The sequence below is a fragment of the Pleurodeles waltl genome, chromosome 3_1 (assembly GCF_031143425.1).
Source record: "Pleurodeles waltl isolate 20211129_DDA chromosome 3_1, aPleWal1.hap1.20221129, whole genome shotgun sequence".
In the NCBI taxonomy this organism is placed as follows: Eukaryota; Metazoa; Chordata; class Amphibia; order Caudata; family Salamandridae; genus Pleurodeles; species Pleurodeles waltl.
Genome location: NC_090440.1, coordinates 1,209,704,909 through 1,209,720,251, shown reverse-complemented (window position 1 = coordinate 1,209,720,251; position 15,343 = coordinate 1,209,704,909).

Genomic DNA, 15,343 nt, shown 5'->3' with positions numbered 1-15,343 from the left:
TCTCCCCATGTACATGTCACATAGGTCAGCGCCCACCAGAAAATCGCTATTTGGCGTGCCATCGCCAAGGACGTCCGGACCCTGGGGGTCCACAACAGACAGGGCACCCACTGCCGGAAGAGGTGGGAGGACATCCGACGCGGGAGCAGGAAGATGGCGGAGGCTCTGCTGGGGATGGCCTCCCATCGTAGGAGGGGTGCCAGTCGTCAATTGACCCCCCTGATGTCCCGGATCCTGGCGGTGGCCTACCCCGATTTGGATGGGCGCGTGAGGACATCACAGCAGACACAAGGGGGTGAGTACACTCTCATTCTGGTGACTTTGCGCGCAGTGGAGGTGTCTGGGTGGGGGAGGTGGGCTGTGGGTATCTCTAGGCCAGGGCGATTTCTGTAGGCTAGGCCCCTCCGTAAGGCATGGCCCTGTGCCCCTGCCCCCCACCTCTGTAGGGTGCCAAGTACAGCTCTTCATGGCCCTGTGTCATCTATGTTTGCAGTTGTCGTCCATAGTCTTGTAGGCCATGTCCCACTGATTGAGTAGTGGACCCCAAGTGCGCAGCGTAGTGCAGGGGGCTTCTGTGTCTGTCCTCTCCGCCAACGGTAGCGGTAATCCATGCACTCAACATGTCTTTCTTTCTCCCCCTCCCCTTTTTTGTGGTCTTCCTGTTCATGTGTGCATTAGCATCATCAGGCGGAGGAGAAGTGGCATCGGAGCACGAGGGAGCTGCATCCCACATGGCCCTGGAGGGCCATGCAACGGACTCTGAGTACACCAGTGGGACGGAGGGCGAGGGGAGCTCCACAGCGGGGACTCCTGCTGATGTCAGTGGCAGCAACTCGTCCACTGAAGGGAGCTCCCTTGTGGTGACGGCAACATACGTGCCCCCGCAACAACAGGTACAGCCGCCACCCAGCGCACCAGCACCGCCCTCTCAGCGTTTGCCCCATGCCCGCTCACCCAGGAAGGGGGGCATCTCCTTCGCCCCAGGCACCTCAGGCCCTGCCCTTGTCACCCCTGCTGCCCTCAGTGAGGAGGTCATTGACCTCCTGAGGACCATCATTGTTGGGCAGTCTACCCTTTTGAATGCCATCCAGGGTGTAGAAAGGGAGGTGCACCGGAGTAATGCATACCTGGAGGGCATTCATTCGGGTCAGGCTGCCCATCAGCGATCGTTCAACGCTCTGGCCTCAGCACTGACGGCAGCAATTGTCCCTGTCTCTAGCCTACCCCCTCCAACTTCCTCCACCCAGACCCAATCCCCTGTACCTCTGCCTATCCCAGACACACCTACAGACCAGCCTGCACACACCTCAACACCCAAGGGAAGCTCATCCAGACGTAAGCACCACACTTCACACAAGCATTCACACAAGCAACATCCACATGCAGGCACACCAACACCCACTGCCTCCACTGTGTCCCCCTCCTCCTCGTCTCCCTCCTCCCTCCCTGTGACGTCTCCACTCACACTTGCATGCACAACATCTTCAGCCACTACGTCCATCCCCAGCACACCCACCAGAACACTCCGCACACGTGCAGTCACCACCCCCACTACCATTTACACGTCCCCTGTGTCCTCTCCCAGTGTGTCTGTCACCCCCTCTTCCAAACCACACAAACGCAGGCAGCCACCCACCCAACAGCCATCCACCTCACAACAGCCTCCAGCCCAAGCACCTGCACCCAAAGACACCAGACTTCACACTCCTACAACCACATCCTCTTCCTCCACTCCCATACCCACTACACCTAGCCGTCCCTCTCTTTCCAAATTGATTTTCCTTTTCAAACTTGACCTCTTTCCAACAACTCCCCCACCCCGTCCATCGAATAAGACTGCAATCAGCACCTCAGCCACCACCAAACCAGGACCTATCAAGACTGTTGTCCAAGGACTGTGGAGTCCCCCACCCTCAAGGGCAACTAGTTCTGGTAGGAGCTAAGGCACGGCCAGCCCACCCCCGGAAAAACACCCAAAGATCACCAGTGCCCGGCGCGAGAGGCCAAGGACACCAGGGACCAAAATCCCTACCCTGGCTCCGGCTGGAAGTGGGGTGCCACCTGGCACACCGCCAAAGGTGGGAAAGGGCCACAGACGACCAGGGAAGGGTGGGAAGGGCAGCACGCCCGACAAGTCCGGCAGCAGGCCAGCTGCCCAGGAGGGCCCCACCAGCCCCATCCCAGGTGTGCAGGAGGGCCCCGCCAGCCACAGCCCAGCTGCCCAGGAGGGCCCCGCCAGCCGCAGCCCAGCTGCCCAGGAGGGCCCCGCCAGCCACAGCCCAGCTGCCCAGGAGGGCCCCGCCAGCCACAGCCCAGCTGGGCAATGAAGGAGCGCCAGCCACAGCCCAGCTGGGCAATGAAGGAGCGCCAACTCAAGCACCGCTGAACAGGGCAAGGACCGCTGAACAGGTCAAGGACCGCCAAGGCTAGCACCGCTGAACAGGGCAAGGACCGCTGAACAGGGCAAGGACCGCCAAGGCAAGCACCGCTGAACAGGGCAAGGACCGCTGAACAGGGCAAGGACCGCCAAGGCAAGCACCGCTGAACAGGGCAAGGACCGCTGAACAAGGCAAGGACCGCCAAGGCAAGCACCGCTGAACAGGGCAAGGACCGCCAAGGCAAGGACCGCTGAACAGGGCAAGGACAGCCAAGGCAAGCACCGCTGAACAGGGCAAGGACCGCCAAGGCAAGCACCGCTGAACAGGGCAAGGACCGCCAAGGCAAGCACCGCTGAACAGGGCAAGGACGCTGAACTTTGCACTTCATCTCAAGCACCGCTCCGCTGGGCACCGCCGTCTCAAGCACCGCTGAACTGGGCCCTTCATCTCAAGCACCGCTGCACTGGGCCCTTCATCTCAAGCACCGCTCCGCTGGGCACCGCCGTCTCAAGCACCGCTGCACTGGGCCCTTCATCTCAAGCACCGCTGCACTGGGCCCTTCATCTCAAGCACCGCTCCGCTGGGCCCTTCATCTCAAGCAGCGCTCCGATGGGCACCGCAGTCTCAAGCACCGCTCCGCTGGGCCCTTCATCTCAAGCACCGCTGCACTGGGCCCTTCATCTCAAGCACCGCTCCGCTGGGCCCTTCATCTCAAGCAGCGCTCCGATGGGCACCGCAGTCTCAAGCACCGCTGAACTGGGCCCTTCATCTCAAGCACCGCTGCACTGGGCCCTTCATCTCAAGCACCGCTCCGCTGGGCACCGCCGTCTCAAGCACCGCTGCACTGGGCCCTTCATCTCAAGCACCGCTCTGCTGGGCCCTTCATCTCAAGCACCGCTCCGCTGGGCACCGCCGTCTCAAGCACCGCTGAACTGGGCCCTTCATCTCAAGCACCGCTCCGCTGGGCACCGCCGTCTCAAGCACCGCTGCACTGGGCCCTTCATCTCAAGCACCGCTGCACTGGGCCCTTCATCTCAAGCACCGCTCCGCTGGGCACCGCCGTCTCAAGCACCGCTGAACTGGGCCCTTCATCTCAAGCACCGCTCCGCTGGGCACCGCCGTCTCAAGCACCGCTGAACTGGGCCCTTCATCTCAAGCACCGCTGGCCCATTGGCGGAAGGGGCAGTGCCACATCTTTGTCGGGCAGGGCTGCACAAAGCACTCTGGGCACCAGTCCCCCTCCAGAACCAGTGGACACTGTCATCCACTTGAGAGACTGTGGCTTTGCACTCCCCAGGATGTAACAGTGGGCAAACCACCCACTGTAGAGACTTGAGAGACTGTGGCTTTGCACTCCCCAGGATGGTACAGTGGGCAAGCCACCCACTGTATGGACTTGAGAGACTGTGGCTTTGCACTCCCCAGGATGGTACAGTGGGCAAGCCACCCACTGTATAGAATTGAGAGACTGTGGCTTTGCACTCCCCAGGATGGTACAGTGGGCAAACCACCCACTGTATGGCATTGAGAGACTGTGGCTTTGCACTCCCCAGGATGGGACAGTGGCCATGGAGGCCCCTCGTGGATCTGGCGTCGTGTACTCATGTGGCTGAGGTGCCCCCCCTTCCCTTCCCCCTGAGGTGCCTGTAGTTTTTCTATCTGATGCCCCTGCAGTGTTCTTTCCGTTGGTGTCAGGTATCCTGTGTGGGCCTTGCCCATGTGATTTGGGCCCAGTGGTCCAAGGACAATGACAGCTAAAATTATCGGACTTTTAATATTTATGTATATATTAGTTTTAATTGTGTGATATTTTTATATGCCGATAATACAATATATTCGACTGTTTGTGATCATTTCATTTTGTCTTTGCATTCTTCCGGGGGGTTTGGCGGTTGTAACAGTGATGTATTGCTATGCATTGATGTGTGTGTTGTAGTGGGTGAGGGTGGTGGTGGGTGTGTAGCGTAAGTGTGCCCGTAATATTTTCTCCTCCCCCCTCCCCTGTGTCGTAGGTGCAGTACTCACCGTAGTCTTCTGCGCCGGCGTTCGTGCTCCTGATAGAGGAGAAGGAATACAATAGCTGGTAGGATGTGTAGTTCGGGTTCCATGCTGTCCAGATTCCTGGTGGGGTGTATGGAGGTGAGCGTTTTCCGTTTGAAATGTCTGTTTCCGCCGTGTTTTTATCGGCGGGGCTACCACCCCTGAAAAGGTGGCGGATTGGTGGGTTGTGATAGGGTGGGCGGTACATTGACTCCCACCTGTCTGTTGGCGGTGACCGCCGCGCTGTTTGTTTGTCCCGCTGTGGCGGTCAAGGTGTTGAAGTGGCGGTCTCTGTTGGTGGTGTCCGCCAGGGTCAGAATTCCATTTTTTAAACCGCCAGCCTGGCGGGTTAGCCGCCGCTTTAACACCGACCGCCAGGGTTGGAATGACCCCCAGAATGTTAGAAAGGGAACTCAATAGATTGAGAGTGGAAGAATCCAGGCTGAAGCTTAAAAAGCAACAGCTGGATCTAGACAGGGAAGCATTTGACCTAGAAAAAGAAAGACAGAGGTTGGGGTTTGGACCCCATGGTGGCAGCAGCAGTATTCCAAATAGTAATCCTGTAAAAGAGCATGATTCTAGGAATCTGCACAAGGAGGGGGGTGACATTGACAAGTAGTTTGCTGCACTTGAGAGGGCCTGTGTTGTACAGGGGGTCCCTCAAAGGCAGTGGGCTGCTATCCTATGGCTATCTTTCAGTGGAAAGGGTAGGGATAGGCTCCTTACTGTTAAGGAAAGTGATGCCAATAATTTTACAGTTCTTAAGAATGCACTCCTAGATGGTTATGGCTTAACCACTGAACAGTACAGGATCAAGTTCAGAGAAACCAAAAAGGAGTCTTCACAAGACTGGGTAGACTTTGTTGACCATTCAGTGAAGGCCTTGGAGGGGTGGTTACATGGCAGTAAAGTTTCTGACTATGAAAGCCTGTATAACTTAATCCTGAGAGAGCATATTCTTAATAATTGTGTGTCTGATTTGTTGCACCAGTATCTAGTGGACTCAGATCTGACCTCTCCCCAAGAATTGGGAAAGAAGGCAGACAAATGGGTCAGAACAAGAGTGAACAGAAAAGTTCATACAGGTGGTGACAAGGATGGCAAGAAGAAAGATGGTGAAAAATCTCAGGATAAGCATGGGGATAAGGGTAAAACCAAAGATCCTTCTTCAAATCCTAAACACTCTTCAGGGGGTGGGGATAAAACAAATTCTTCCTCTTCTTCTCAACCCACACACATTAAAAAGCCTTGGTGCTTTGTGTGTAAAAACAGAGGCCATAGGCCAGGGGATAAGTCCTGTCCAGGTAAACCCCCTGAGCCTACCACCACTAATACATCAAGCTCTAGTGCCCGTAGCAGTAGTGGTACTAGTGGTGGGACTGCTGGCAACAGTCAAGCAAAGGGTGTAGTTGGGTTCACTTTTGGGCCTATCATAGAAACTGGGGTAGTCAGTCCCAAGACAGTTTCTGTCACACCTAGTGGCATTGGCCTTGCCACACTGGCTGCTTGTCCCCTTACAATGGATAAGTACAGGCAGACAGTATCAATAAATGGTGTTGAGGCCCAGGCCTACAGGGACACAGGTGCTAGTATCACTTTGGTGACTGAAAACCTTGTGGCTCCTGAACAACACTTCATTGGACAACAGTATAAGATTATTGATGTCCATAACTCCACTAAGTTTCTACCCTTAGCTATAGTTCAGCTTAGTTGGGGTGGAGTTACTGGCCCTAAGCAGGTGGTAGTATAACCTAGTTTACCTGTAGACTGTCTCTTAGGTAATGACCTAGAGGCCTCAGATTGGGCTGATGTAGAGTTTTATACCCATGCAGCCATGCTGGGTATCCCTGAGGAATTGTTCCCTCTCATTTCTACTGAAATGAAAAAGCAAAGGAGAGAAGGCCTGAAAACTCAGGATCCCTCTCCAACAACAGGTAAAAAGGGTATCACTGTATCCCCTAACCACCCTGCCATTCAGGATACCATTCCTGTGGGGGGAGAAACCTCTCCTAGGGTGGCACCTGTTCCAAGGGAATCATCAGCTGGCATAGCTGTACTCCCTGAGGTGGAAGTACCTCTCTGTGGGATAACTAACATTGGTGAGAAAAATAGCACCATTTTAGTTAAACATGGAGCATCCCTCCAACCCTCCCAGAGAAACTTTAGTGCAGAAACCCTGCACTGCCTCACAACACTTAGGACAGCATCCCTGTCCTAGTGTGGAGCTCATAGGACAGCATCCCTGCCCCAACTCAAGAGAAACAGCATCCCTGTTCTCTCTTCCAGCCATATGGACAAAGTTTTTGCCCAGCTATGGCTTTACTGAGACAGCATCCCTGTCTGGCATTTTCATCACTACAAATAGGTTCAGTGGACAATTCCCACTGCTCTAAACTAAAACTTACTGATAGAAACTCTGAAAATATATCTTCACATTGTTGCATAGCTAAAAAACTTCAAACAGGGTGGTTTACATCCCCACAGGAAAGTAACCATATAGTGGATGATAAAGGGAGTAACCAGTCTATTGCAGAGCTACTCTCTACTTATCACCACTTAGACAATAAAGTCTCAACTGACCAAGGTTAGCCTTATTGTCCTTCGTTTGGGGGGGGGGGGTTTGTGTGAGAAAGTAGCCTCTTTCTAGCCTTGTTACCCCCACTTTTGGCCTGTTTGTCACTGTCTCACTGGGATCCTGCCAGCCAGGGCCCAGTGCTCATAGTGAAAACCCTATGTTTTCAGTATGTTTGTTATGTGTCACTGGGACCCTGCTAGTCAGGACCCCAGTGCTCATAAGTTTGTGACCTATATGTATGTGTCCTCGGTGTGATGCCTAACTGTCTCACTGAGGCTCTGCCAACCAGAACCTCAGTGGTTATGCTCTCTCTTTACAAATTGTCACTAACAGGCTAGTGAACAATTTCACCAACTTACATTGGCAAACTGGAACACCCTTATAATTCCCTAGTATATGGTACTGAGGTACCCAGGGTATTGGGGTTCCAGGAGATCCCTATGGGCTGCAGCATTTCTTTTGCCACCCATAGGGAGCTCTGACAATTCTTACACAGGCCTGCCACTGCAGCCTGAGTGAAATAACGTCCACGTTATTTCACAGCCATTTACCACTGCACTTAAGTAACTTATAAGTCACCTATATGTCTAACCTTTACCTGGTAAAGGTTGGGTGCTAAGTTACTTAGTGTGTGGGTACCCTGGCACTAGCCAAGGTGCCCCCACATCGTTCAGGGCAAATTCCCCGGACTTTGTGAGGGCAGGGACACCATTACACGTGTGCAGTATACATATGTCACGACATATGTATAGCGTCACAATGGTAACTCCGAACATGGCCATGTAACATGTCTAAGATCATGGAATTGTCACCCCAATGCCATTCTGGCATTGGGGAGACAATTCCATGATCCCCCAAGTCTCTAGCACAGACCCGGGTACTGCCAAACTACCTTTCCCGGGGTTTCACTGCAGCTGCTGCTGCTGCCAACCCCTCAGACAGGTTTCTGCCCTCCTGGGGTCCAGCCAGGCTTGGCCCAGGAAGGCAGAACAAAGGACTTCCTCAGAGAGAGGGTGTTACACCCTCTGCCTTTGGAAAAAGGTGTCAGGGCTGGGGAGAAGTAGCCTCCCCCAGCCTCTGGAAATGCTTTGATGGGCACAGATGGTGCCCATCTCTGCATAAGCCAGTCTACACTGGTTCAGGGATCCCCCAGCCCTGCTCTGGCGCGAAACTGGACAAAGGAAAGGGGAGTGACCACTCCCCTGACCTGCACCTCCCCTGGGAGGTGCCCAGAGCTCCTCCAGTGTGCTCCAGACCTCTGCCATCTTGGAAACAGAGGTGCTGCTGGCACACTGGACTGCTCTGAGTGGCCAGTGCCAGCAGGTGACGTCAGAGACTCCTTCTGATAGGCTCCTCCAGGTGTTGCTAGCCTATCCTCTCTCCTGAGTAGCCAAACCTCCTTTTCTGGCTATTTAGGGTCTCTGCTTTGGGGAATTCTTTAGATAACGAATGCAAGAACTCATCAGAGTTCCTCTGCATCTCTCTCTTCACCTTCTGCCACGGAATCGACCGCTGACTGCTCTGGAAGCCTGCAAAACTGCAACAAAGTAGCAAAGACGACTACTGCGACCTTGTAACGCTGATCCGGCCGCCTTCTCGACTGTTTTCCTGGTGGTGCATGCTGTGGGGGTAGTCTGCCTCCTCTCTGCACTAGAAGCTCCGAAGAAATCTCCCGTGGGTCGACGGAATCTTCCCCCTGCAACCGCAGGCACCAAAAGACTGCATCACCGGTCCTCTGGGTCTCCTCTCAGCATGACGAGCGAGGTCCCTGGAACTCAGCAACTCTGTCCAAGTGACTCCCACAGTCCAGTGACTCTTCAGTCCAAGTTTGGTGGAGGTAAGTCCTTGCCTCCCCACGCTAGACTGCATTGCTGGGTACCCCATGATTTGCAGCTGCTCCGGCTCCTGTGCACTCTTCCAGGATTTCCTTTGTGCACAGCCAAGCCTGGGTCCCCAGCACTCTAACCTGCAGTGCACGACCTCCTGAGTTGTCCTCCGGCGTCGTGGGACCTTCTTTTGTGACTTCGGGTGAGCTCCGGTTCACTCCTCTTCGTAGTGCCTGTTCCGGGACTTCTGCGGGTACTGCTTGCTCCTGAGTAGGCTCCTTGTCTTGCGGAACGCCCCCTCTGTTTCCTCCCGCAATTGGCGACATCCTGGTCCCTCTGAGGCCACAGCAGCATCCAAAAACCCTAACTGCGACCCTTGCAGCTAGCAAGGCTTGTTTGGGGTCTTTCTGCACGGAAACACTTCTGCAAGTCTCTTCATGACGTGGGACATCCATCCACCAAAGAGGAAGTTTCTAGCCCTTGTCGTTCTTGCAGAATCCACAGCTTCTACCATCCGGTGGCAGCTTCTTTGCACCCACAGCTGGCATTTCCTGGGCATCTGCCCACTCCTGACTTGATCGTGACTCTTGGACTTGGTCCCCTTGTTCCACAGGTACTCTCATCCGGAAATCCATCGTTGTTGCATTGCTGGTGTTGGTCTTCCTTGCAGAATTCCCCTAACACGACTTATGTGCTCTCTGGGGTACTTAGGCGCACTTTGCACCCACTTTTCAGGGTCTTGGGGTGGGCTATTTTTCTAACCCTCACTGTTTTCTTACAGTCCCAGCGGCCCTCTACGAGCTCACATAGGTTTGGGGTCCATTGGTGGTTCGCATTCCACTTCTAGAGTATATGGTTTGTGTTGCCCCTATCCCTATGTGCTCCCATTGCATTCTATTGTGACTATACATTGTTTGCACTGTTTTCTATTGCTATTACTGCATATTTTGGTATTGTGTACATATATCTTGTGTATATTTGCTATCCTCATACTGAGGGTACTCACTGAGATACTTTGGCATATTGTCATAAAAATAAAGTACCTTTATTTTTAGTATATCTGTGTATTGTGTTTTCTTATCATATTGTGCATATGACACTAGTGGTACTTTAGGAGCTTCACTCGTCTCCTAGTTCAGCCTAAGCTGCTCTGCTAAGCTACCTTTTCTATCAGCCTAAGCTGCTAGACACCCCTCTACACTAATAAGGGATACCTGGACCTGGTGCAAGGTGTAAGTACCCCTTTGTACCACTACAAGCCAGGCCAGCCTCCTACAGTGTGTAGGTCCATCATAGTGCAATCAGATTTGCCCCTCTCCATTCCACCTCAGTCCAGTCCACTTCACACAAGTCAAATCCAATCTAATCCATCCCACTTCACACCAGTCCACCACGTGCCAGTCAGTCCAATCTACCCCACTCCAAATCAATCCAGTCCACCCCACCCCAATCCACAGCTGGCCCAGTACTATCACTTCAATTCAATCCATCAAGTGTAATTGGCCCATTCAATCCACATCAGCCTATTTCAATCCAATCCACCCACTCCAATTCACCCCTGTGTAATTCAATCCAGTCCACTCCACTACCTCAACCCAACCACAACACTCTCTACCACTGAACCACTTAACTCTAATCTCCTCTATGCCACTTTACTCCCCCCTCACTCCACTCTGAAATTCCACACCGCTAACCTTAACCCATGCTGAACAGTAGCCACTTTTGTGTTCAACATGGCGCAAACACATTGTGAAAGCCCAAAGCTCTTATATAGGCAATACTTATTTCCTTTGCCAAAACTTCTACCTTCTTGTCCTTATCTTTCATGGTTTACACCTGTCTGATTTCTTCATTCATCTCCACTCTTCCCTACTTTTCTACTTGAGAAAGTGTCTTCACATTAGAATACAGCATGATAGGCTAGTCAAATGATGGTTCGCGCATTGTGAAAATTTTATTTTCTTTTTACATATCGGGCAGTATTGCTGTCACCCCCAAAACTGTGTGTTATGGACAAAGTTCAGAGTCTCTCACTCACGATGGTGCCACTCCATTGCAGCCGTCGTAGGCAGGCCGAAGGGAAAAAAGCTGTTGGGAAAGCATAATGATTGTGACAATAGAATGAAGGGTTTATGGCAGAAGAGGACAGGTATGAATGTCGTGGAGGAGGATGGGATTGGAGGGTTTTGGTACTGAATGAATGGTGTCAGACCATAGCCTAAACAGGTGACGGCATGTATTCATATGGCATTTCTAGCCAAAAGGTAGCGTAGCGCTATACATGGTCAACGATTAGCATAAAGTCAATAATTAAGCAGGCTGTGGCATGTGAAGGTGGGAGTTTGGTGACACAGGATAATGGGTTCAAGAAAGGATGGCTAACAGGAGGAGACAAGAGAATTATTAAAAGAGAAGTGTTTTTTGCTGCCAAGATAGGATCACAGGATGGTGAGAGGCTGGTGCCATGACAGGAGGGAAAAGAGATTGGCTACCAAGAGGGGTCAGACTGAGGTAGGAGTGGAGCAAGTGAGTTGAACTGGGCAGAAATATTGGCAACAGGGGGCGGTAACTGATAATGCAATGGTGTAGGAGGCTGGCCTGGCTTATAGTGGGAACCTTGTGGTACTTACACCCTGTGCCAGGTCCAGTTATCCCTTATTAGTAGAATAGAGGTGTTTCTAGCAGCTTAGGCTGATAGAAGGTAGCTATGGCAAACCAGCTTAGACTGAACTAGGAGACATGCAAAGCTCCTACTATACCACTTATATCATATAGCACAGTATCATAAGAAAACACAATACTCAGAGTTACTAAAAAATAAAGGTACTTTATTTTTATGACAATATGCCAAAAGTATCTCAGTGAGTACCCTCAGTTAGAAGGTAAGTAATAAACACAAGTTATATGTACACAAACCCAAAACAGGTAAGTAATAGTAAGAAAAGTAATGCAAACAGTGCAGGATTACAATAGGATGCAATAGGTGAACATAGGTCTAGGGGCAACACAAACCATATACTCCAAAAGTGGAATGCAAATCACGAATGGACGCCAGACCTATGGGAGCTTGTAGAGGGTCACTGGGACTGTAAGAAAACAGTCAGGGTGTCCAAGATACCCCACCCCAAGACCCTGAAAAGTAGGAGTAAAGTTCCCCTACTACCCAAAAGGGCCTGTTACCCAGAGGGCCTGTATGGTACAGGGGGTCCCTCAAAGGCAGTGGGCTGCTATCCTATGGCTATCTTTCAGTGGAAAGGGTAGGGATAGGCTCCTTACTGTTAAGGAAAGGGATGCCAATAATTTTACAATTTTGAAGAATGCACTCTTGGATGGATTGGCTTAACCACTGAACAATACAGTATTAAGTTCAGAGAAACCAGAAAAGAGTCATCACAAGACTGGGTAGACTTTGTTGACTATTCAGTGAAGGCATTGGAGGGGTGGTTACATGACAGTAAAGTTTCTGACTATGAAAGCCTGTACAATCTAATCCTGAGAGAGCATATTCTGAATAACCGTGTGTCTGATTTGTTACACCAATATCTAGTGGACTCAAATCTGACCTCTCCCCAAGAATTGGGAAAGAAGGCAGACAAATGGGTCAGAACAAGAGTGAACAGAAATGTTCATACAGGGGGTGACAAGGATGGCAAGAAGAAGGATGGTAAGTCTTCAGACAAGGGTGGGTACAAATCTAAAAGTGAGTCTTCATCAGGCCCACAAAAACACTCTGGTGGGGGTGGTGGGTCCAAATTCTCTTCTAATCAAGTAAAGAAACCATGGTGCTATTTATGTAAAGTAAAAGGCCATTGGACAACTGATGCCAGTTGTCCAAAGAAAAGCACCAAGCCTCCCACTACCACAACCCCTACTGCAACCTCTAGTGCCCCTAGTAATAGCAGTGGTGGTGGGAGCAAACCTACTAATAGCCAATCCAAGGGAGTAGCTGGGCTCACTTTTGGTAATTTAGTTGGGATTGGTCTTGTTAGGGAGACCACAGAGGCTGTGTTAGTCTCTGAAGGTGCCATTGATTTGGCCACCTTGGTTGCTTGTCCCCTTAATATGGATAAGTACAAGCAACTTCCCCTAATCAATGGTGTTGAGGTTCAGGCCTACAGGGACACAGGTGCCAGTGTTACCATGGTAATAGAGAAACTGGTACACCCTGAACAACACCTACTTGGTCAGCAGTACCAAGTGACAGACGCTCATAACAACACTCTTAGCCACCCCATGGCTGTTGTGAATCTCAACTGGGGGGGGGTTACTGGTCCAAAGAAAGTTGTGGTTGCCTCAGATTTACCTGTAGACTGTCTACTAGGAAATGATTTAGAGACATCAGCTTGGGCAGAAGTGGAGTTGGAGGCTCATGCAGCAATGCTGGGCATTCCTGGGCATATTTTTGCTTTGACAAGGGCTCAGGCCAAAAAGCAAAAAGGACAGGGTGACTTGGATCCTGGAACAATGGACCAAGTGCTCCCTAAAGCTAGGGTTTGTAAGGGTAAATCCCTACCCACTATCCCTCCCTCTACAGATGATTCAACGTCTGAGGAAGAAGAATTTCCCCCTGTACAGAACCTTCACCAGAGGAGCTGGCAGCAGACACTGCTGAGCTTTTGGGTGGAGGGGGGCCTGCCAGGGAGGAGCTGAGTGTGGCACAGCAAACCTGTACCACATTAGAGGGTCTCAGACAGCAAGCTGTCAAACAGCCAAAATGGGGATGTCAGTGACTCACATAGGGTTTACTGGGAGGACACCCTCTTGTACACAGAGGCAAGGGACCCAAAACCTGGAGCAGCCAGGAGATTGGTAATTCCCCTGAAGTACAGAGAGTTCCTCCTAACTCTGGCACACGACATTCCCTTGGCTGGACATTTGGGTCAGATTAAAACATGGGAAAGGCTTGTCCCCCTGTTTCACTGGCCTAGGATGTCAGAGGACACAAAATACTTTTGTAAGTCCTGTGTGACCTGCCAAGCCAGTGGCAAGACTGGTGGCACTCCAAAGGCTCCCCTTATTCCACTGCCTGTGGTTGGGGTTCCCTTTGAAGGGGTAGGAGTTGACATAGTTGGTCCCCTTGACCCTCCTACTGCTTCAGGCAATAGGTTTATCTTGGTGGTAGTGGACCATGCCACAAGATATCTTGAAGCAATTCCTCTAAGGACCACTACAGCACCTGCAGTGGCAAAAGCCCTCCTGGGAATCTTTTCCAGGGTGGGTTTCCCAAAAGAGGTGGTATCAGACAGGGGTAGCAACTTTATGTCTGCATACTTGAAGGCCATGTGGAAGGAATGTGGTGTAGCATACAAATTCACCACACCTTATCATCCACAAACAAATGGACTGGTAGAGAGGTTTAATAAAACTCTCAAAGGAATGATAATGGGACTCCCTGAAAAACTCAGGAGGAGATGGGATGTCCTGTTACCTTGCCTCCTTTTTGCTTACAGGGAGGTACCCCAGAAAGGAGTGGGCTTCAGCCCCTTTGAACTCCTATTTGGACACCCTGTAAGAGGTCCTCTAACACTTGTAAAGGAGGATTGGGAACAACCTTTAAAAGCTCCTAAGCAAGACATAGTGGACTATGTACTCGGCCTAAGATCCAGAATGGCTGAGTACATGAAAAAGGCCAGTAAAAACCTTCAGGCCAGCCAAGAGCTCCAAAAGCAATGGCATGACCAGAAGGCTGTTCTGATTCAGTACCAACCAGGACAGAAGGTGTGGGTATTGGAGCCTGTGGCCCCAAGAGCACTCCAAGACAAATGGAGTGGACCCCATCTCATTGTTGAAAAAAAGGGAGAGGTCACCTATTTGGTTGACCTGGGCACTGCCAGGAGTCCCCTTAGGGTGCTCCATGTCAATCGACTAAAACCCTGCTATGACAGGGCTGATCTCACCCTGCTCATGGCAACAGATGAAGGACAGGAAGAAGAGAGTGACCCTCTCCCTGATCTCTTCTCTTCCACAGAACAGGATGCTCTAGTGGAAGGTGTAGTTTTGTCAGACTGTCTGTCACGACTCACGTGCTGCTTGCGCCTGGAGTTTGCAGATCTTGAGGCGTGGATCTTGAGAGTTAGACTTTGGCCCAAAAAGGGGCGACTCTTTCTGGTAGCCACGGTGCTGTAGGCAAAGGAAACGCCAAGGACAGACCGTGACCGTGAGAAAGTAGCGCCAGAGGGAAAAAACCCCTTCAGAAGAAGAGGAAAAAACCTCCAAGAAGATTCGCAGAGGATTCCTGAAACAAGAACAGAGGAACAGGAATCAAATAGAACTGACGTAATAACACAGAAATGGCGAAATCCAGAGCCAAAGGCTAGGAAATCAGGAGCGAGGACACTAACTGAACAGAGAGTGTTGCAGCGCAAAGAGGAAGAGAAAACACCACCCTTAAATACCATAAAACAGGAAGTGACCCACAGGAAGAAAAAGGACACCATCTTGGATAGGGAAAAGTAGATAGAATAGACTGGAGCAGAAACCATAGAGAATAGGGAAGGAGGAATGCTGGGAAGACAAGGGTAACC